The sequence below is a fragment of the Amblyraja radiata genome, chromosome 10, assembly GCF_010909765.2.
Source record: "Amblyraja radiata isolate CabotCenter1 chromosome 10, sAmbRad1.1.pri, whole genome shotgun sequence".
NCBI lineage: Eukaryota > Metazoa > Chordata > Chondrichthyes > Rajiformes > Rajidae > Amblyraja > Amblyraja radiata.
The window spans coordinates 8,441,117-8,462,616 of NC_045965.1; the positions used below are offsets into that span (position 1 = coordinate 8,441,117).

Consider the following 21,500-nt stretch of genomic DNA (forward strand, 5'->3'; position numbering starts at 1 on the left):
AGATAATTTACAAGGATGCTGCCAGGACTATTGCGCCTGAGCTATAGGGAGAGGTTGAGTAGGCTGGGACTATTGCTTGGAGCCCTGGTGGGTGAGGGGAGATCTTACAAAATCATGAGAGGAATAGATCGGGTAGATGCACAGAGTCTTTTGCGCAGAGTAGGGGAATTGAGGACCAGAGGACATCGGTTTAAGGTGAAGGGGAAAAAATTTAATAGGAATCTGAGGGGTAACCTTTATCACAGGTGGTTGTATGGAACGAGCTGCCAGAGGAGGTAGTTGAGACATGGACTATCCTAACGTTTAAGAAACAGTTACTCAGGTACATGGATAGGACAGGTTTGGAGGGATATGGGCCAAATGCGGGCAGGTGGGACTAGTGTAGCTTGGACATGTTGGCTGGTTTGGGCAAGTTGGGCCGAAGGACCTGTTTCCACACTGTATGACTCATTGACTCTTTGACTCTGACAAAGCAGTAATTACAAGGTAGAAAGCAGAATGAAATGCTAAATATCTGGTGGAACTTTCATGACGGTGAATGTCCAATATCTACCTGTCTGTGATCAACCAAGCTGTTTCAAATTAAATTTCTGCATGACTGTACAGTGCGACAGTTCAGAAGAGTGGGTTGGACAATAAGGAAGTAACTTGCATCTATGTTTCCTGGAATGATGACTGTACCTTGTGCTGAAGTCGAAAGGCCCTGTCCCACTGTACGAGGTGATTCAAGAGTTCTCCCGAGTTTCCCCTGATTCGAACTCGGAGAATTACGGTAATAGCTGCTCGTCGGTACTCGGGGCTTTCGTGGACATTTTTCAACATGTTGAAAAAACTTCACGAGCTTACCGCGTTTCCCGAGTACCTGCCGTTAGCGTTACGTGCCGCTAAGAGACTCCGAGCTCCGACGTACCCACTACGTACATTCTACGTACTTACCACGAGTTTGATTTTTTTGTAGACTCGGGGGAGCTCTTGGGTAAACTCGTATAGTGGGACAGGCCCTGTAGTCCGCTGAACGTTGCATTTGAAATGAACTTGTTGGGTTGAATGTGAAGAGATCTGCAGGAGTTGCTGCCTCAAAAAGGCAGCCAGCATCATCAAGGATGCACACCACCCTGACCACACTCCCATTTCACTCATTCCATCAGGAAGAAGCTACAGGAGTTTGAAAACTGTGACCACCAGGTTCAAGCCCAATAATCATCAGGCTCCTGAACACTACACAACACTAACCTCAGCTGTGAACTTCTATCGACTGTCTTTGCTTGTACTTAGGACTTCAGGGATTATTTTGATACATATTGGGGTTATTGATTTTTTGTTTATTGTATATTATCTGTGTGTATTATATTTACAGAGCTTGTTAGGCTGCTGCAAGTAAAAAATGTAATTGTTCTGTTGTCATTACATCGGACAATGAAATACTCTTGCCACTCAGAGTCATAGAGTGATACAGCATGAACATAGGCCCAATTTGCCCACACCGGCCAACATGTCCCAACTGCACTAGTAGTTCCACCTGCCCGTGTTTGGCCCATATCCCGCCAAACTTGTCCTATCCATGTACATGTCTGTTTCTTAAACGTTGGGATAGTCCCAGCCTCAACTACCTCCTCTGGCAAGTCGTTCCATACACGCACCACCCTTTGTGGTGAAAAAGTCACCCCTCGCAGTCTTTTGTCCTTCACTTTAAACCTATGTCCTCTGGTCCTCGATTCACCTACTCTGGGCACGAAACTCTGTGCATCCACCCGATCTATTCCTCTTGGTGATAGACACTGTTGACAGTGTTTAAAAAAAAAACCCAATGCATTAACATGTGCCTGAGATATGGTGCGGGTGATTTTAATTTAGCCATTTAGTGAGCTGGAGGACAGCAGAATGATGTTGGAGTCAGCACCTTTACCCCATTAGAGTTATCACTGTTTGCTGCCTTTGTGTGAGAGGCCAATGAATTCTCAGAGAAAAATCCTGGGTTTAGTTTTCAGCCAGCAAAGCCCCTCGAGACTTGAAAACCAGCCAGTCGTGACTTTTGAATACAAGGATAAAATTGAATTCAACTTGAGAATATTGATTGAAGAACAAGGGCCTTTCCTGTAGGATTTAGAGGCATTTTCTAAGCTCTGGTGCCACGATTTATGTTTATTTAGATATTTTATTTTAGTGTAAGCCTTGTGTTACATTCAGTAAGATTTCTCCGGACATTGCTGATTTTGTAGTCAGGGTTCATACTGCACATGTGTCGGAAGGAACTACAGATGCTGGTTTAAACTGAAGATGGACCCAAAATGCTGGAGTAACTCAGTGAGACAGGCAGCATCTCTGGAGAGAAGGAATGGGTGAAGTTTTGGGTCGAGACCCTTCTTCATACTGGTCAATTCGTCCCTTCCCACCAAACCACCCCCCTCCCCGGGTTCTTTGGTTTAGAAGGATGAGAGGTGATCTCATTGAAACATATAAGATTGTTAAGGGCTTGGACACGCTAGAGGCAGGAAACATGTTCCCGATGGTGGGGGAGTCCAGAACCAGGGGCCACAGTTTAAGAATAAGGAGTAAGCCATTTAGAACGAAGACGAGGAAACACTTTTTCTCACAGAGAGTGGTGAGTCTGTGGAATTCACTGCCTCAGAGGGTGGTGGAGGCAGGTTCTCTTGATGCTTTCAAGAGAGAGCTAGATAGGGCTCTTAAAAATAGCGGAGTCAGGGGATATGGGGAGAAGGCAAGAACGGGGTACTGATTTGGGATGATCAGCCATGGTCACATTGAATGGCGGTGCTGGCTCGAAGGGCCGAATGGCCTACTCCTGCACCTATTGTCTATTGTCTATTTCCCTTGCAACCGCAGGAAATGCTACACTTGTCGCTTTATCTCCACCTTTGACTCCATCCATGGACCCATGCAGTCTTTCCAGGTGCGGCAGAGGTTAACCTGCACCTCCTCCAACCTAATCTATTGCATCCGCTGCTCTAGGTGTCAGCTGCTCTACATCGGTGAGACCAAATGTAGGCTTGGCGATCACTTCGCCCAACACCTCCGCTCAGTTCGCAATAACCAACCTGATCTCCCGGTGGCTCAACACTTCAACTCCCCCTCCCATTCTGAATCCGACCTTTTTGTCCTGGGCCTCCTCCATGGCCAGAGTGAGTTCCACCGCAAATTGGAGGAGCAGCACCACATATTTCGCTTGGGCAGTTTACACTACCCTTGCAATCCTTGCTTTCTCCCTCTTTCCCCTCCCCTTCCTTTCCCAGCTCTCCCACAGCCCACTGTCTCCACCTTTTCCTTTCTTCTTCCCGCCCCTCCCCCCCACATCAGTCTGAAGAAGAGTCTCGACCCGAAACGTCACCTATTCCTTTGCTCCATAGATGCTGCCTCACCCGCTGAGTTTCTCCAGCATTTTTGTCTACCTTCTTCATATTGATGTCAGGGGAGAGGGAGATACATAGATAAGGAGGTGTTAGGTGTGAAAATCGGACAAAGGGAATGGAAATCAAGGAAAATGTAGAATAGATCATTGTTGTCTGGGAGAAGATACCAACATCGCAAACGGAGATAAAATGTAGTCGGAGACAGTAAGACTGGTCGGAGAACTAGGAAGGGGAGGGATGGAGAGAGAAAGGGAAAGCAAGGATTTTACTTGAAGTTAGAGAAGTCAATGTTCACACCGCTGGGGTGTAAGCTGCCCAAGCGAAATATGAGGTGCTGTTCCTCCAATTTGTGCTGGGCCTCACTCTGACAGTGTGAGTCAGTGTGGGATTGGGAGGGGGAGTTAAAGTGTTTAGCAGCAGAGAGATCAGGTAGGTTTAGGCGGATTGAGCGGAGGTGTTCAGCGAAATAAACATACTGTACATCGTGGAACGCCCTCTTCTAGTCCTACCTTTTTGTAAATGCCACGGATTGTGCTGGCTTGAATCTTTGCTTCAGTTTTCTCTTTGGAAAGAACAGAGAACGTAGAAGAGTGCAGCGCAGGAACAGGCCCTTCGGCCCACAATGTCCGTGCTGATCATGATGCCAGGTTAAACGAATCTCCTCTGCCTGCATGTGATCCATATCCCTCCATTCCCTGCTTTTCTGTGTGACTATCTAAAAGTCTCTTAAAAGCCACCATCGTATCTGCCTTCACCACCACCCCTGGCAGCACGTTCCAGGCACCCACCATCCTCTGCGTGAAAAAAAAATCACCCCGCATATCTCCTTTAAACTTTGTCCCCCCAGTTAATGCCCTCCAGTCTTTGACACTTCCACTCTGGGGGAAAAGGTTCAAAAGAGTCAAGAGGGTTGTTTTGTCACATGTACCGAAACGGAACAATGAAATTCTTACTTTCAGTAGACACGACTGGTTTGTACACACAGCGCTCCACAGATCATGTAATAGTCAAATAGTTTTTAAAAAGTTGTTTTTTAATAAAGAAAACTCCAATATGTGCAAGAACACAATGCTAAGTCCCTAATGTAATCAAGGCAATTCACGGTTTGGAGGTTAGTTGGAGTTTGTCGGATCTACCCCATCTATGCCCCTCATAATCTATGTCCCTCAGGAGTAACTAGATGCTGCCTTGACCCACTGAGTTACACCAGCACGTTGTGTCTATAGAGTTAAATCAAGCCTACATGTATGTCAGAGTCAAGATATAGTGTGTGTTGCCACTTCCATCACCTGCAAAGCCCTTTGTTATCCGTTCACATAGAATAATAAACACAAGGTGGGTTTTCTTGTAGCTAAATTCCGATGTTTGTGCGAGTGTGTTGGAATCAAGGAAGGTGTTTTATTTGGAAGAGTTTCCAGTCTAGCTTTCTTGTCTCCCTATGAACATTTCACCATCAACGAGGGTTGCCAGTAACAGATTCACTGCCCATTTATCTTGTGTTCCTTGTAAGTGTTAGCCTGTGGTAAAAACACAACTGTTGCTGCTTTCCATCCTTCCATTCACTGTGCTGGGAGAAAATTGGACACGGTCCTTGGCAGTTCTTCCTTGCTTCAGCTTCACAGGCACATTAGTTGCAACAACAGCAAAATATAAACAATTTTATTAGTTATTCGAAGAAAGTTTGACCGTGATAGTGCAAAGCCATAGTACACAGAGCAACCACACTAGTGGTTTGGAGCTGGCGTAGGGTTGTGGTCAGGGTTATTAAGTGTCATTTGAAATCCTGATGGTTGATGCCAAAAAAATGTTCCTAAACTTGGAGATAATAGTTCTCAGGCTCTTGTACCTTCATGGAAACATAGAAACTAGGTGCAGGAGAAGGCCATTTGGCCCTTCGAGCCAGCACTGCCATTCATTGTGATCATGGCTGATCGTACCCAAATAATAACCCGTCCCTGCCTTCTCCCTATATCCCTTGATTCCACTAGCCCCTCGAACTCTATCTAACGCTCTCTTAAATCCATCCAGTGATTTGGCCTCCACTGCCCTCTGTGGCAGGGAATTCCACAAATTCGCAACTCTCTGGGTGAACATTTTTTTTCTGACCTCAGTCATAAATGGCCTCCCCTTTATTCTAAGCCTGTGGCCCCTGGTTCAGGACTCGCCCAACTTGGGAACATTTTTCCTGCATCTAGCTTGTCCAGTCCTTTTATAATTTTATATGTTGCTATACGATATCCCCTCATCCTTCTAAACGCCAGTGAATATTAATACCATCGTGCTGATGCTATTAATAAGAAGAGAGCGTGGCCAGGGTGGTTTTGGACTTTGATAATATTAGCTGCCTTACTTCAGATCCCTTCAATGGCGGAGAGGTCAGTGCCAGTGATGGTCCACCACTTTCTGCAGCCTCTTTTGTTCTTGAGCATTTGAATTTCCAAACCAGTCTGTGATGCATCCTGTCAATATGCTGACTCACCACTGTACATCTGTAGAAGTTCAATAGAGAGTCCAGTCCAGACCTGAATCTCCTCAAACCTCTGAGGAAGCAGAGGCATTGCTGGGCATTGTTTGTGAGTGTCGGTACCGACTTGCTGGGCCCAGGACAGATCAGAGATGTGCACTCCCTGGAACATGACACCATTGCCTCTCTCCACTGACAAGACCTGCCCATGAAGGCAGGTTCGTGGACCCTCAGCTTTCCTCTCCTGAAGTAAACAATCAGCTCCTTGGATAGACACAAAGTGCTGGAGCAACTCGATGGATCAGGCAGCATCTCTGGAGAAGAAGGATGGGTGACGTTTTGGGTCGGAATCCTTCATCAGACTGAAAGTAGAGTGGAGGGAACTGTAGGTAGGAAAAGGCCAGAACAAAGTAGGGCTGATAAGCAGAGAAGGACGGAGTCCGCAATGGCCCATTGTTGGTTGGGGAAGAGGTGATAGTGAAGGGATGCAGAGATGTGAACAGTGGAACTAGTAGGACCACTGGGGTGGGGTGGGGACGAAAGTGGGAATGTGGGGGTTACGTGAAATTAGAGAAATCAACGTTTATTTTGCTGGTTGTAAGCTGCCCAGCCCCTTGGTCTTGCTAACACTGAGAGCAAGGTTGTTGTTCTGGCACCACTCAACCAGAGTATCAATCTCTCTCCTGTTCCCCTGAGTTTGACCATGAGTTTGGAAGGGTATGGTGGTGTTGAACGCTGAGCTGTAGTTGATAAACAGCAGCCTGACATGTATCCAAGTGGTCTAGTGCAGAGTGGAGAGCCAGCGTGATTGCATCTGCTGATGATCTGTTGAGGCAGAAGCCAGTTTAATGGGTCCAGGCCATCACTGAGGGAGGTGTTCATTTGTGTCACAACCAATCTCTCAAAGCACTTCAGCACAATGTACATGAGTGCTACCTTGCTTTCTTTTGGCACTGGTATCATTGATGTCCTCTTTTTTAGCAGGAGGGGAACGTGGACCATGATAATGAGAGGTTAAAGATGTCTGGCCAGCTGGTTCGTGCAGGTTTAGTGAACATTACTATTGCAACGTTTAAGAAACATTTAGACAGGTACATGGATATAGGCCAAACCAGGCAGGTGGAACTAGAGTAGATAGGACACGTTGGTCGGTGTGGGCAAGAAGGGCCTGTTTCCATGCTGTTTGACTATGACTATCTCTAAAACTCTATAACATGACCTGGTCCACGAATAGGACTCAACACTTTCCAAGGATTCACCCCGGAGAAGGGTGTTCCTGCGTCAGCCTCGGCCCTGAGATCACAGAGTCATCGGTGGGGCCGTGAAGCTACATGTTTGTTCTACCTAACAAAATTAGCAGAGAGGCATTGAGCTCATCCTGGAGTGCCTTGCTGTTGCCCAGACTGGCCTTGTAGGAAGTGATGGTGTGTAGGCCCTGCCACAGTTGCTCAACATCAGTCTGCACAGTGGCGCAGTGGTAGAGTTGCTGATCACAGCGCCAGAGACACGGGTTCAATCTTGACCCCAGGTGCTGTGTGTATGGCGTTTGTACATTCTCCCTGTGATCGCATGGGTTTCCTCCGAGTGCTCCAGTTTCCTCCCACATGGTCTGATTGGATTCTGTAAAAAAAAATTGTAAATTGACCCTAGTTTGTAGGATAATGCTAGTGTACGGGCGTTTGCAGGTCGGCACGGATTCGGTGGGCCTGTTTCCGTGCTGTATCTCTAAAGTCTAAAGGTTTAAAGTCTAAAGTCTGAGCCTCAATTTAGCCTGGAACCTTTAACGTTGCAACATTTAAAAGGCATTTGGACATCTATATGGATATCAAAGTTTTAGGAAGATTTAGGCCCAGCACAGGCAAATGGCATTATCACAAATTGGCATTGTGGTTGGCAAGGATGGGTTGGACTGAAGGGTTTGTTTCTGTGCTGCAAAAGTCACAACCATCTTCACTATCTGCAAAACCACTAACTTTTGTATCATTAGCAAACTTGCTAGTTTGCTAATGATACAATAGCCAATGAGTATGTTCTCATCCAAATCATTAATGTAGATGACAAACAGTAACGGGCCCAGAACCGAACCCTGAGGCACAACACGAGTCATGGGCATCCAGTCCGAGAATCAACCTTCCATCATCACCCTCTGTTTCCTTCCATGGAGCTAATTTGCTATCCATTCAGCTATCTCTCCTTGGATCCCATGCGATCTAACCTTCCAGCGCAGCCTACCATGTGGAACCTTGTCGGACGCCTTACTGAAGTCCATGTATACAACATCTACAGCTCTGCCCTCATCAACCGTTTTGGTCATATCTTCAAAAAACCCAATCAGATTTGTGAGACATGACCTCCCACGTACAAAACCATGTTGATTATCCCTAATCAGCCCTTGCCCATCCAAATGCCTGTATAACCTATCCCTCAGAATACTCTCCAGTAACTTACCAACTACAGATGTTAAGCTCACCGGTCTATAGTTCCCAGCATTTTCCCTGCAGCCCTTCTAGAATCTATGAGTGTTATGTGATCATAGACTTGTGGTTCAACAGAGAGTCTACTATATGATTACTACAGTTGCAACATGCAAGTTATATTGCACAATATAAGACCATAAAACTTACAAGCAGAATTAGGCCATTCAGCCCATTGAGGCTACTCTGCCATTCAATCATTGCTGGTTTATTTTTCCCTCTCAACTCCATTCTTCTGCCTTCTCCCTGTAACTGATGCCCTTACTGATCAAGAATCTATCAACCTCTGCTTTCAAAATACCCATTGACTTGGCATCTACATTGTTCTATGGCAATGAATTCCACAGATTCACCTCCTTCTGGCTAAATAGAAAATCCTCCTCATCTCCTTTCTGATGGTAGTTACATCCTATTATTGTGAGACTGTGTCCTCTGGTCCTCGACTCTCCCGCTAGTGGAAACATCCTCACCACGTCCACTCTATCCAGGAGGTTATAATGAGATCCTTGGCTCCAATTTCAACTGATGGCTTTCTTTGGTCTGTTCAGTGGGATTGCTAAATGGATTGCTGTTTGTTTGACATTTGCATTGCACAAAGACAAAGCAATGCAACCAAGGTTTGGAGTAGATTTATAAATAGCCAATGAATCATGTGCACACTCAGACTTCAAATATTGGAGAGGTGGTTTATTTTTGAAAACTTTTGGCCTATTTGTGTACTGTACTTGAGCACCCGAAGGAAATATTTATTATTCAACTCATGTGTGCTGCAGGTTTCTTGCAAATGTGACTCATTATTTTTGTTTTGGCAACAGATGCAACACTTGCCTTTAAGCTTTCTCCCTTCCCACTAAACCGGGGGCCCAAAGCTGAGCCAGTACATTCACAGCTCTCCCTGCAATCCCTTCAGTCGACAAGATATCGTCTTAGACTACTGCAGTCTCCTCTTCATTGGGGGGACACATACAGACAGGGTCATGGCTTTGTGGAGCATTTTGCTTCACTCACAGAGCCAAACAGCATGGAAACAGGCCCATCAGCTCAACTTGACCATGTCGAGTCATACTGCAGAGACAGGCCCTTCAGCCCGACTCATCCATGCCGAACAGGATGTCCCATCTACGCTAATCCCACCTGTCCCCATGTGGCCCATATCCGTCCAAACCTTTCCTATCCATGTACCTGTCCAAGTGTAATTTAAATGTTGTTATCGTACCTGCCTCAACTACCTCCTCTGGCAGCACCCACCAACCTCTGTGGTTTAAAACGTTGCCCCTCAGGTTCCCACCAAATCTTGCCCCCCTCACCTTAAACCAATTCCCTTGGTTCTTGATTCCTCTCGTCTGGGTAAAAGACACTGTGCATTTACCCTATCTATTCTCCTCATGATTTTATCCACCTCCATATGATTACCCTTAGCCTCCTGCCTGCCAACCTCTCCCTAAAACTCATGCCCTCGAGTCCTGGCAACATCCTCGTCAATCCTCTCTGCATTCCTTCTAGCTTAACGACATACTTCATATAACAGGGTGCCCAAAGCTGAACAAAGTACTCCATGTGCCCCCTCACCAACGGCTTGTACAACTGTAACATGACATCTTCACCTCTATAGTCAATATCCTGACTGATGTAGGCCTATGTACCAAAAACTGTGGTTTTTGATTTGAATTCTCCATTTAGCTCTTACCGACCTATGCTTTTTTTTTAAAAGAAGCTCAGTAAATGCCCACATCTTCTGATTGGACACGATTGTCCTTTGAACTTGGTCCCTATGAGGGCGGAAAGTGGTGTAGCGGGTAGAGCCACTGCCTCACAGCGCCAGAGACCTGGTTTGATCCTGTCCACGGGTGCTGTCTGTGTGTGGGATTTTCATGTTCCTTCTGTGACTGCATGGGTTTCCTCTGGGTGCTCCGGCTTCTTCCCGCATCCCAAAGTCGTGCGGGTTTGCAGGTTATTTGGTCCTCTGTAAATTGCCCCTTAGGGTTGGCACAGTTGTACAGCAGTAGAGTTGCTGCCTCACGACGCCGGATACATGGGTTCAATCCTGACCATGGGCACTGTCTGCGCGGAGTTTGTACTTTCTCCCTGTGACCTCCGTGAGTTTTCTCCAGAATCTCCGGTGCCCTCTTACTCTCCAAAGATGTACAGGTTTGTAGGTTAATTGGCTTGGTATAATTGTAACTGTAAATTGTCCCTAGTGTGTGTGGGATAGGGTTAGTGTGCGGGGATCGGGGGTTGGCGTGGACTGAAGGGCCTGTTTTCGATCTGTATCTCTAAACTAAAACTATAGGGAGTGGATGGGAAAGTGGAGTAACATAGAACTAATGTGAATGGGTGATTGATGGTCGGCATGGATTCAGTGGGCCGAAGGGCCTTTTTCCACACTGTGTCTCCAAACTAAATTATCTCCATCTCAGATAATAACCATCAGTGCTGTGATTCGTAAAGTTGAGTCTATAGTCACATGCACATACAGTGAGGTCAGGTACAATGAAAATCTTACTTGTAGAAGCATCACAGGCACATAGACTCCCGCAACAAACAAAAAAAATGAATTATACATTCATTATTACACAATTTGAGCAAGATGGTAAAACTCGACAAAAAGGCTGTGCATCAAACAGGGCATTGGTGCAAAACACAATTATAAGGTAAGTCCATGGTAGCGCATGAGGTGGTCTATTGTGCTCCATTGTCTAGGTGGAATTAGGGTTGTGTGGATCGGTTCAAGAACCTGATGGTTTTAGAGAAGTAGCTTTTCCTGAACCTGGTGGTGTGGGACTTTAGGCTTCTGTACCTCTGTACCTCAGTGAGAAGAGGGTTTGTAGGTTAACTGGCCTCTGTAAATTGCCACTATTGTGTTGGGAGTGGATGCGAAGATCGGGTAAAATACGACTGGTGTGTGGGATTGGAATTATCATCCTTCATATAATTCAAAACCGATTTTTAGTCAGCCACATTCTTCAAATTGTGTGGTAAGGATCAAGAATACTGATAGGACGTCAGAGATGAATTCAACCACTGTCTGGGCAGCTTTTTAATATTTGTATACGTACTGAATGGTGCCATTCAGCTGAATGATGAGGGTGACATCAGACATTTGAAGGAGGGGTGAAATGATCAGCGGTATTCTAGGCCTCCATCATTGAAGGGAACGGCCACCTTACTGTTATAGTCATACAGCAAGGAAACAGGCCCTTCCTCCAACTTGCCCACACCAACCAACATGTCCCATCTATACTCGCCCGTTGAGACACTGAAGTTTACCTATTGAAGTTATGAGGGAGGAAAATAATCATTTGAAGATATAGAAGCATGGATTGAAGTCTGAAGAAGGGTCCCAACCTGAAACATCTGTCAAACGAGTCACAGTGTCATATGTTCCAAAACAAGACAATCAAATTCCCACTTGCAGCAGCACAACAGACATGTAATTCCCTCCACAGATGCTGCCTGGCCCACTGAGTTCCTCCAGCACTTGGTGTTTTGCTCAAGATTCCAGCCTCTGCAATTCCACATTAACATGGACCTTCTATTCAGATTTTGTTTTTATTTTTGGCATTGCTACTCATTGAATTGCAATGGCCAACACCAGTCCTGTGCCTAATACATCAATTTAAGAAACAGTCTTTTTTCTGTGTGATTTAGATAACATTTTTATTTGATTTGGAAATGCCAAGTTTCTGAGTGTTAACGTGATTTAGATAAACAATTAATCTAGATAATTTTAATGTACAATTACATTTAGATACTGTAGATATTGAAATTCACCTAGTTTGTTAAATTTATGTTGATTATCAAATGTATTTACTTAGATAATTAAATTAATTTAAATAATGGCATTTATTTATTGGGGGAAAGAAAATAATTTAGATAATGAAATTCATCTATTTAGTAAATTAATTTAGATATTTAAATGCATTAGTAAGATAATGAAATTAATGTAAATGTTGAAATTTAGATAATGACATTTTAAAATATTTTTTAATATGAAATTTAATTTAGATAATGTTAATTTCAATGGAGTTTTATTTGATTTAGAATGACAAACAGTTTCTGAGTATTAACTTGTAATTTAGATAGAAATTTAAATTAAATTTAAATTGGAATGAAATTTAATGAAATTTCGATGATGAAATTTATCTATGTAAGTTCAGTAACATTTATATGGATAACAAAATTATTTAAAATAACAAAATTATTTTAAATAATGAAATTATTTTAAACAAAATTATTTTAATCAACAAAATTATTTTAAATAACAAAATTATTTTAAATAATGACATTTATTTATTTAGGTAAAGAAATGTAAATAATTTGGATAATAACATTCATCTATTTATTTAAATGAATTTAGGTAATAGAAAATTAGATCATTAAATTAATTTAGATAATTGAAAATCTTTAAATGAATTTTTTTCTAATGAAATTTAATGTTAAACTCAATAGAAATGTTATTTGATTTGGAAAGGCACTCAGTTTCTGGGTGTTAACCAGTGCTCATGTTAAATAAACTGAGATGGAGTCTTGCGTGTGAATATAACGGGCCAGTGATTCAGTTTACACCACTGCATGATCCTGACCTGGCAAGAATGTTACATTTTCTTTTATTGCTTCCTGTTAAGTCCCCAACGCTCTTCAGTAGATGATAATATTTTGCTCAAGGGGCTCGACAGTTAATTACTTTTACATTGACCGATGACCCTGGTGAAATATGAGTTGGTCACTCTTTCCGAAGAGTGAAATGGGCAGGAACTGCAGAAGTAGTCCTTCGGAAACCTTGTGTAAGTGTTTGAGGAGGCCCTTGAGTTTGTATTCTTAGTTTATTGGTTATTGACTACTTGTTTGTATATTACATATTTGAACAAGCGTCACTTCTGGTTAAAACATTTTCCTGGAGCTCGTGGAATTTTGGGTTGGGATATCCAACTGGAGTTACTTTGTTTTCAATTCGGAGGTGACAGGATTGGTGATTCTACACTCCTTCCTCTGGCTTCACAATTTGCAACACTTCACCGTCAGTCTCACGCCTTTTGCTTTAGTCTCCAGCCTTTGTTCCAAACATCTGCATATCGACCCCCCCCCCTCCCTCCCCCTGTCGCCTGTGTCAGCCTATTAACTGCCACACTTTGTCCAACCTCTCCTCTCTCCCAGCTTCCTTAACCCCCACCCCCACCCCCCTACAATGCCTGAAGTAGGATCCTGCCCTGAAACGCCATCTATCCATGTTCTCCAGAGATGCTGCCTGACATGCTGAGTTATTCCAGCACTTTGTAGTGTTCTTTGGTAAACCAGCATCTGCAGTTCCTTATATCTACATTGGTGGATTGGCCAAGCCAGCCAATAAGGGAAGAGGTGTCACACGAGGGTGGGGCCTCTCCATTCACCAATGAGAGCCAGCGTTACATCACACTGCAATCCATGGCAAAAACATGAGCAGGTTTCCATTGGGAATGGTCCCCTCCTGGATGTCTGTTTTTAGTTTAATTTAGTTCAGAGATAGAGCATGGAAACAAGCCCTTCGACCCACCGAGTCCACACCGACCATCGATCACCCTTTCGCACTAGTTCTATGATATCCCACTTTCTCATTCACTCCCCTACGCACTAGGGGCAATCTACAGAGGCCAATTAACCTACAAATCTGCACGGCATTTGGGATGTGGAATTTTAGTTGAGTTTAGTTTATTGTCACGTGTACCAAGGTACAATGAAAAGCTTTTGTTGCGTGCAAACCAGTCAGTGGAAAGACAATACATGGAGGAAACCGGAGCACCTGGAGGAAACCACAGGGAGAACGTACAAACGTTCCAGATCAAACCCGTATCTCTGGCGTTGTGAGGCAGCGGTTCTACCAACTGCGCCACTGTTCTTTATTTTCACCAACTTTTCTCAGGTGCCACATTTCTCAGGTGCCTGTTTCACTTCAAGTTACACGAGGTCTTGTTATTTTGTTGAAATGTGTTATTCCTGGCCCTGATTGTGTTTGCTCAATGGAGATTTCTTTATATCATTCCATGTTGTTTCTAAATTCAAACGTTACGAGAGAGTTAACACGTTAACTTTGTTTCTCTCTCAATACTGAATTAAATGAAATTGTGGCTTTGAATGTGTACAGAAGAGGCTTTCCAGATTGTTGCCTGGATTAGAGGGTATTAGCTTCAGGAAGAGGTTGGATAAACCTCTTATTTTTTTCTGGAACCAAAGGCCGAGGAGAAACCTGATAGGGGTATATAAAATTATGAGGCATAGATAAGGTAGACAGTCAGAGCCTTTTTCCCAGGATGGAAATGTCAATGACTGGAGAGCATCGCTTTCAGGTGAGAGGCACAGTGAAAAGCTGAACCATCCTCTCACCAGCTAGAGAGCAGTCCTGACCTTCCATTTACCTCAATGGAATATCGTTAGTTGGACTTTTATTGGACTTTATCCTGCACTAAATATTATTCCCGCTATCCTCTCTCTGTGCAAAGTGGACATCATGTATAGTCTTTCTGTTGAATGGATAGCACGCAACAAAAAGCTTTGCACTATACTTCGGTACACGTGACGATAAATTAAACAAAACTTATTGTGGCCGTGTATTTTTGTTGATGCAATTACTTTTCGTTACTTGAATGAAATGTATTACATTGAAAAAAAACATTACATCCATTGTCTGGACTGTGTTGTGCAGGGAAATCGCATGGGTCATATACTTCTCTTATAATGTCATTGCTTTTCCTCCCCGCACTGAAATCTGGACCTGCTGAACATTTCTCGTGAAACAGTAGGCAGCACTGACAACTCTCAGCAAGTCAAAAACAATATTGCTTGCTCCCTGCTGCAAGAGCAGTAGATTGTGCAGCAGGCAAGTCAATTTCTCTGCTGCCCCCCCCACCCCCATCAAAATTAATATTTTTCTAAGTCTCCATTAGATTTCATTCGGTATGTTGAGATAACTTACATAATCATCAGCAGTTCTGTGTAACTATATTTCATGCACACAATTAGTACAAAAAGGGAACTGCAGATGCCGGTTTACCAAAAAAAGACCCAAAGTGCTTGAGTAACTCATGGGTCAGGCAGCGGCTCTGGAGAACTTGTCCGGAAAAGGGCCCGACCTGAAATGGCACCGGCCCATGTTCTTCAGAGATGCTGCCTGACCCGCTGAGTTACTCCAGCGCTTTGTGCCTGTTATGAATGTTCCCAGAGATGTTCACTGCAAATCACTTATATATTTTCTCATTGATCTTCATGGGTTTACTAAGTGAAATGTTCTAATTGGATGTAATGAACTGAAACTTGCTGGATAAATGGTACTTTGCAGCTTGCACCAGTGCTTGTACACTTATGACATTTGACTTTGAAAGATATTTGGATGGATGCATGGGTAAGAAGGGTGCACAGGGATATGGTCCAAATGCAGGCAAATGGGACTAACCCAATATGTCACCTTGGTCAGCAGGGACAAGGTGGGCCAAAGGGCTTGTTTCCGTGCTGTATATCTCTGAGTCTTGACTCTATATGAATAAACAATAGTTTGCAATAAGGAAAAGATTCGCCATCACTTGCAAATTGCTCTAAGGTCCGATACAAGTTAACAACTGCTCTTCCAGGTTTTGATTTATGGTGGGAATAATGGTGAAGGCTAACAGCATTCACTTTATTTTGCAAATTGTGCAACGACATGCAATGGAAGCCATTGGTGGATACGGAACCTCAGTCTGCGAAGAACTATTCCTCGTGTCACATTGAGATGACATCTTGCATGAAATGAGACGCATAGAACAGTATAGCACAGGAACAAGATTCAGCCCACAATGTCCATGCCACACACGATGCCAAGACCAACTCTTATCTTCCTGCACATAATCCATAACCCTCCATTTCCTGCATATCCATGTGCCTATCTAAAAGCCTTATATTCCACTATTGCATCTGAGTCCACACCACCCCCGGTAGTGCGTTCCAGGCACCCACTACTCTCTGTGTTTTAAAAAGAACTTGCCCCGAGCATCCTCATTAAACTTTGTCCCTCTCACCTTAAACGTATCCCCTCCTGTCCTCGATATTTCCATTCTGGGAAAAAGGTTCTGACTGTCTACCCTATCAACACCTCTCATAATTTGATAGTCTTCTATCAGGTCTCCCCTCAGCATTTTAACACTGCAGAGAAAACAGTCCAAGTTTGTCCAACCTCTCATTAGAGCCAGTACCCTCTAACCAGGCATCATTCTGGTATGCATCCTCTCCAAAGAGGGCCTCCATACCGTTTCGGTAATGGGCGACGAGAATTACAAATGACACAGATTTTTGTTGGATAATAACGCCATTAATGGTAAGGTAGATCATAACCACTTTCAAACAACTCTTCCTCCATTTCCAAAAGTTTATTAATTAAATTCTCACTCCGTCGAGTTTTAATAAGGCACTCCCCGACTTAGCTACGGGTTACATTCCGTGAATCCTCTCGTAAGTCAGATTTTTACGTAAGTCGGAATCACCATCCCCATCCCAATCCCCCGCCTGAAATAACTCACTGAGAGCATTGACTATATCAGCGGCATCAGGCTGCATCCGGGGCACTTTCTGTGGCGCACGGCCTTCTGGGTAGGCATTGCCGCCATTGCCAGCTTGGTTCCAATGTAAACGTGGATGATCGTACAGTATTGTGGGAATTACAAACTGCCTTGATTGCACTAGGGACCGAGTACAGAATTGTTTATGTAATTCATCTGTACTACGGGTTGAGGAGTGTCTGTAATTGGGATTATATTTCTCTTCTGTCTCTCATATGTTCAATTGTGCTTTCTGCTAATTAATTGACTTTCTATACCTGGTTTGGGAATGTGTTTCTTCCCAGCTGTTATCAGGCAACTGAACCATGTTTTCACCATCTAGAGAGCGGCCCTGAGCTACCATCTACCTCATTGGAGACCCTCGGCCTATCCTTAATTGGCCTTTACTGGACTTTATCCTGCACGAAACGCTGTTCCCTATATCCTATGCAGTGTACACTAACTGGATAGCATGCAACAAAAAGCTTTTCACTGTACCCAGGTACACATGACAATGAACCAGATTAAACTAACAAACACTAAAATCTTTTTTAACTAGCATTTAAGGACTCAGAATGCATTTCTCGTTCAGTCTGGTTAAGGACATGTGTGATTAATGGTTTCTTAGATCTCAATGACCTGCAGAGGGCGCCATGCTATTGAGGTGCCCCACTGACTATAACAGGAGAAGGAGGATGGGTAATAGCAGTCCAGCAAACCGCCCCCTGTTTAGAGGTACATCATGCCCATAGCAGTTCATCGCAGTCTGCAGGATGATTGAACCCCTGGCTTTGAGGATGGTTTTGCCTTTGCACACCATGATGCAATGCAGCCTGACACAGGTGAAATAGTCAGGGATCTGACATGACTTGCAAACACAACGAACAAATACTCTGTCAGCTCGTTCCATGCACTCACCGACGTTTTCACACAAAGGGTGATGGGTGTATGGAACGAGCTGCTGGAGGAGATAGTTGAAGCTGTTACTATCGCAACTTTTAGAAAGATACATGAATCGGACATGGGCCAAACGCAGGCAGGTGGGACTGGCGTAGATGGGGCATGTTGGTTAATGTGGGCAAGTTGGGCCAAAGGGCCTGTTTCCAAGCTGTATCATTCTATGTCAACAAGCAAGAGATGCTGCAGGACAGATGGAGGTGATCACTGCACACAAACAGATCAGCGCATTCATTTGAAATATCAGTTTGTTCACTTAATATTGCTTCAGTAAGTCCTCTTGTTACGTTTGTCCCAATCGTGCTGCCCACAGAGGTACAGTGAAAAGCTTTTGTTGCATACTATCCAGTCAGCGGAAAGACTATACATGATTACAATCAAGCCGTCTCCAGTGTACTGATACAGGATATAGGGAATAATGTTTAGTGCGAGATCAAGTCAAGTATCAGTCCGATCAGCTGAGAAGGTTATTGGCTGCAACCTTCCCTCCATTGATGAACTGTACACTGCAAGGGCCAGGAAGCGAGCGGGCAAGATCATCTCAGACCCCTCTCACCCTGGCCACAAACTCTTTGAATCACTTCCCTCTGGAAGGCGACTCCGCAGTCAAAGCTGCCACAGCCAGACATAAAATCAGTTTTTATCCACGAGTAGTTGCTCTACTCAACAGCCAAAAATCTGTAGCCTCCCTTTGATCTGGTATTTTGTTGGTTCACATGCTTGATCAATGGTGTTTTATCATTAATGTTTTATTATTATTAATGTTTAGTGTTTTCTGAGTCATTCGTAACTGTCACTGTTGTTACCTGTGGGCGGAGCACCAAGGCAAATTCCTTGTATGTGAATACTTGGCCAATAAACTTACTTACTTATTTACTTAAAGTCCGATTAAAGATAGACAAGGGTCTCCAATGATGTAGATGGGATGTCAGGACCACTCTCTAGTTGGTGATAGGATGGTTCAGTTGCCTGATAACAGCTGGGAAGAAACTGTCCTTGAAACTGGAGGTGTGCGTTTTCACTCTGTACTTCTGTACCTCTTGCCTGAAGGGAGAAAAGGGTGTGTTCAGGGTGAGACTGGTCCTTGGTTATATTGGTGGCCTTGCTGAGGCATTGTGAAGTGTAGATGGAATCAATGGAAGGAGGTTGGTTTGCGTGATGGTCTGGGCTACGTCCACAACACTCTGAGGTAATTACAGTGCCCTCCATAATGTTTGGGACAAAGACCCATCATTTATTTATTTGCCTCTGTACTCTACAATTTGAGATTTGTTATAGAAAAAATCACATGGTTAAAGTGCACATTGTCAGATTTTATTAAAGGTCATTTTTATACATTTTGGTTTCACCATGTAGAAATTACAACTGTGTTTATACATAGTCCCCCCATTTCAGGGCACCATAATGTTTGGGACACATGGTTTCTCAGGTGTTTGTAATTGCTCAGGTGTGTTTAAATGCCTCCTTAATGCAGGTATAAGAGAGCTCTCAGCACCTAGTCTTTCCTCCAGTCTTTCCATCACCTTTGGAAATTTTTATTGCTGTTTATCAACATGAGGAAGTTGTGCCAATGAAAGTCAAAAACGCCATTATGAGACTGAGAAACATGATGAAAACTGTTCTGCCAAACCTTAAGCTTACCAAAATCAACTGTTTGGAACATCATTAAGAAGAAAGAGAGCACTGGTGAGCTTACTAATCGCAAAGGGACTGGGAGGCCAAGGAAGACCTCCGCAGCTGATGACAGAAGAATTCTCTCTATAATAAAGAAAAATCCCCAAACACATGTCCGACAGATCAGAAACACTCTTCAGGAGTCAGGTGTGCATTTGTCAATGACCACTGTCCGCAGAGGACTTCAGTGAACCGAAATACAGAGGCTACACTGCAAGATGCAAACCACTGGTTAGCCGCAAAAATAGGATGGCCAGGTTACAGTTTGTCAAGAAGTACTTAAAAGAGCAAACGCAGTTCTGGAAAAAATGTATTGCGGACAGATGAGACGAGGATTAACTTGTATCAGAGTGATAGCAAGAGCAACGTATGGAGGAGAGAAGGAACTGCCCAAGATCCAAAGCATACCACCTCATCTGTGAAACACGGTGGTGGGGGTGTTATGGCCTGGGCATGAATGACTGCTGAAGGTACTGGCTCACTTATCTTCATTGATGATACAACTGATGATGGTAGTAGCATAATGAATTCTGAACAGTATATCTGTTCAAGTTCAAACAAATGCCTCAAAACTCATTGGCTGGCGGTTCATTCTACAGCAAGACAATGATCCCAAACATACTGCTAAAGCAACAAAGGAGTTTTTCAAAGCTAAAAAATGGCCAATTCTTGAGTGGCCAAGTCAATCACCCGATCTGAACCCAATTGAGCATGCCTTTTATATGCTGAAGTGAAAACTGAAGGTGACTAGCCCCCAAGACAAGCATATGCTAAAGATGGCAGCAATACAGGCCTGGCAGAGCATCACCAGAGAAGACACCCAGCAACTGGTGATGTCCATGACTCACACACTTCAAGCAATCATTGCATGCAAAGAATATGCAACAAAATACTAAACATGACTACTTTTATTTACATGACACTGCTGTGTCCCAAACATTATGGTGCCCTGAGATGGGGGGGGGGGACTATGTATAAACACTGCTGTAATTTCTAGATGGTGAAACCAAAATGTATAAAAATGGCCTTTATTAAAATCTGACAATGTGCACTTTAACCACATGTGATTTTTTTTCTATTACAAATCTCAAATTGTGGAGTACAGAGGCAAATAAATAAATGATGGGTCTTTGTCCCAAATATTATGGAGGGCACTGGATTGGACATAATATTTCATTGAGTCTCTCTTGCCAAAGTGTCGCGTTGCTAAACTTATATCGTGCCCGCAAATGAACCGTTGAACCAGCAGACGCTGGAATCTTGAACAAAACATGAAGTGCTGTGGGAACACAGCGGGTCAGGCAGCATCTGTGGAGGCAATGGACAGCCTATATTCCAGTCTAGGGAAGGGTCACAACCGGAAACATCGCTTTTCACTTCCCTCCCCAGATGCTGCCTGGCCTGCTGAATTCCTCCTGCACCTTGTGTTTTGTTAAATTACCCTGCCATTCCAGTGCCCTGAACTTGTTGCCTGAACTGCTGAGTTATTCCAGCACTTTGTGCCCTTTTATAAAGGAGTTGGAGTTTACTGGGGGCACACCTCCAGATTCAGGGACAGCTTCTTCTCAGCTGTTATCAGGCAACTGAACCATCCTACCATCAACCAGAGAGTGATCCTGACCTCCCACCCACCTCATTGGAGATGCTTAGACTTTCTTTAATAATAATAATTATTTTTTTAATTTTTATGAGAGAGAAAGAGAGACTAGATAATAGAGAATAGAAAAACATGTGATGTATAGTGTGTGAAAAAGAAAAAGGAAGAGAGAGAGAAAGTGAGGAAAAGAGGAAAAGAGAGAGAAAGAGAAAGAGTAGAAAGTAGGAGATAGGAGATGAGTATTTATATTCTTGACCATCTCTCACCCAGTCCTGAAACAGTAGTTTTTTACGATTTTGTTGCACCATGAAGTCAATAAATGGAGACCAACTCGTTAAGAATTGGTCTGGTTTATTTGTTAGGAGGAATCGCATTTCTTCAAGATGTGCTGTGTCCAACATATTTATAATCCACATTTTAAGAGTT

The 21,500-nt window shown here is 43.6% G+C and overlaps 1 protein-coding gene across 2 annotated transcripts in view; it reads left to right on the forward strand.

The window, feature by feature from the left end:
* Positions 1–21,500, forward strand: part of dennd1b (DENN domain containing 1B) — a 280,956-nt gene that overhangs the window by 70,490 nt on the left and 188,966 nt on the right. The window lies entirely within an intron of this gene.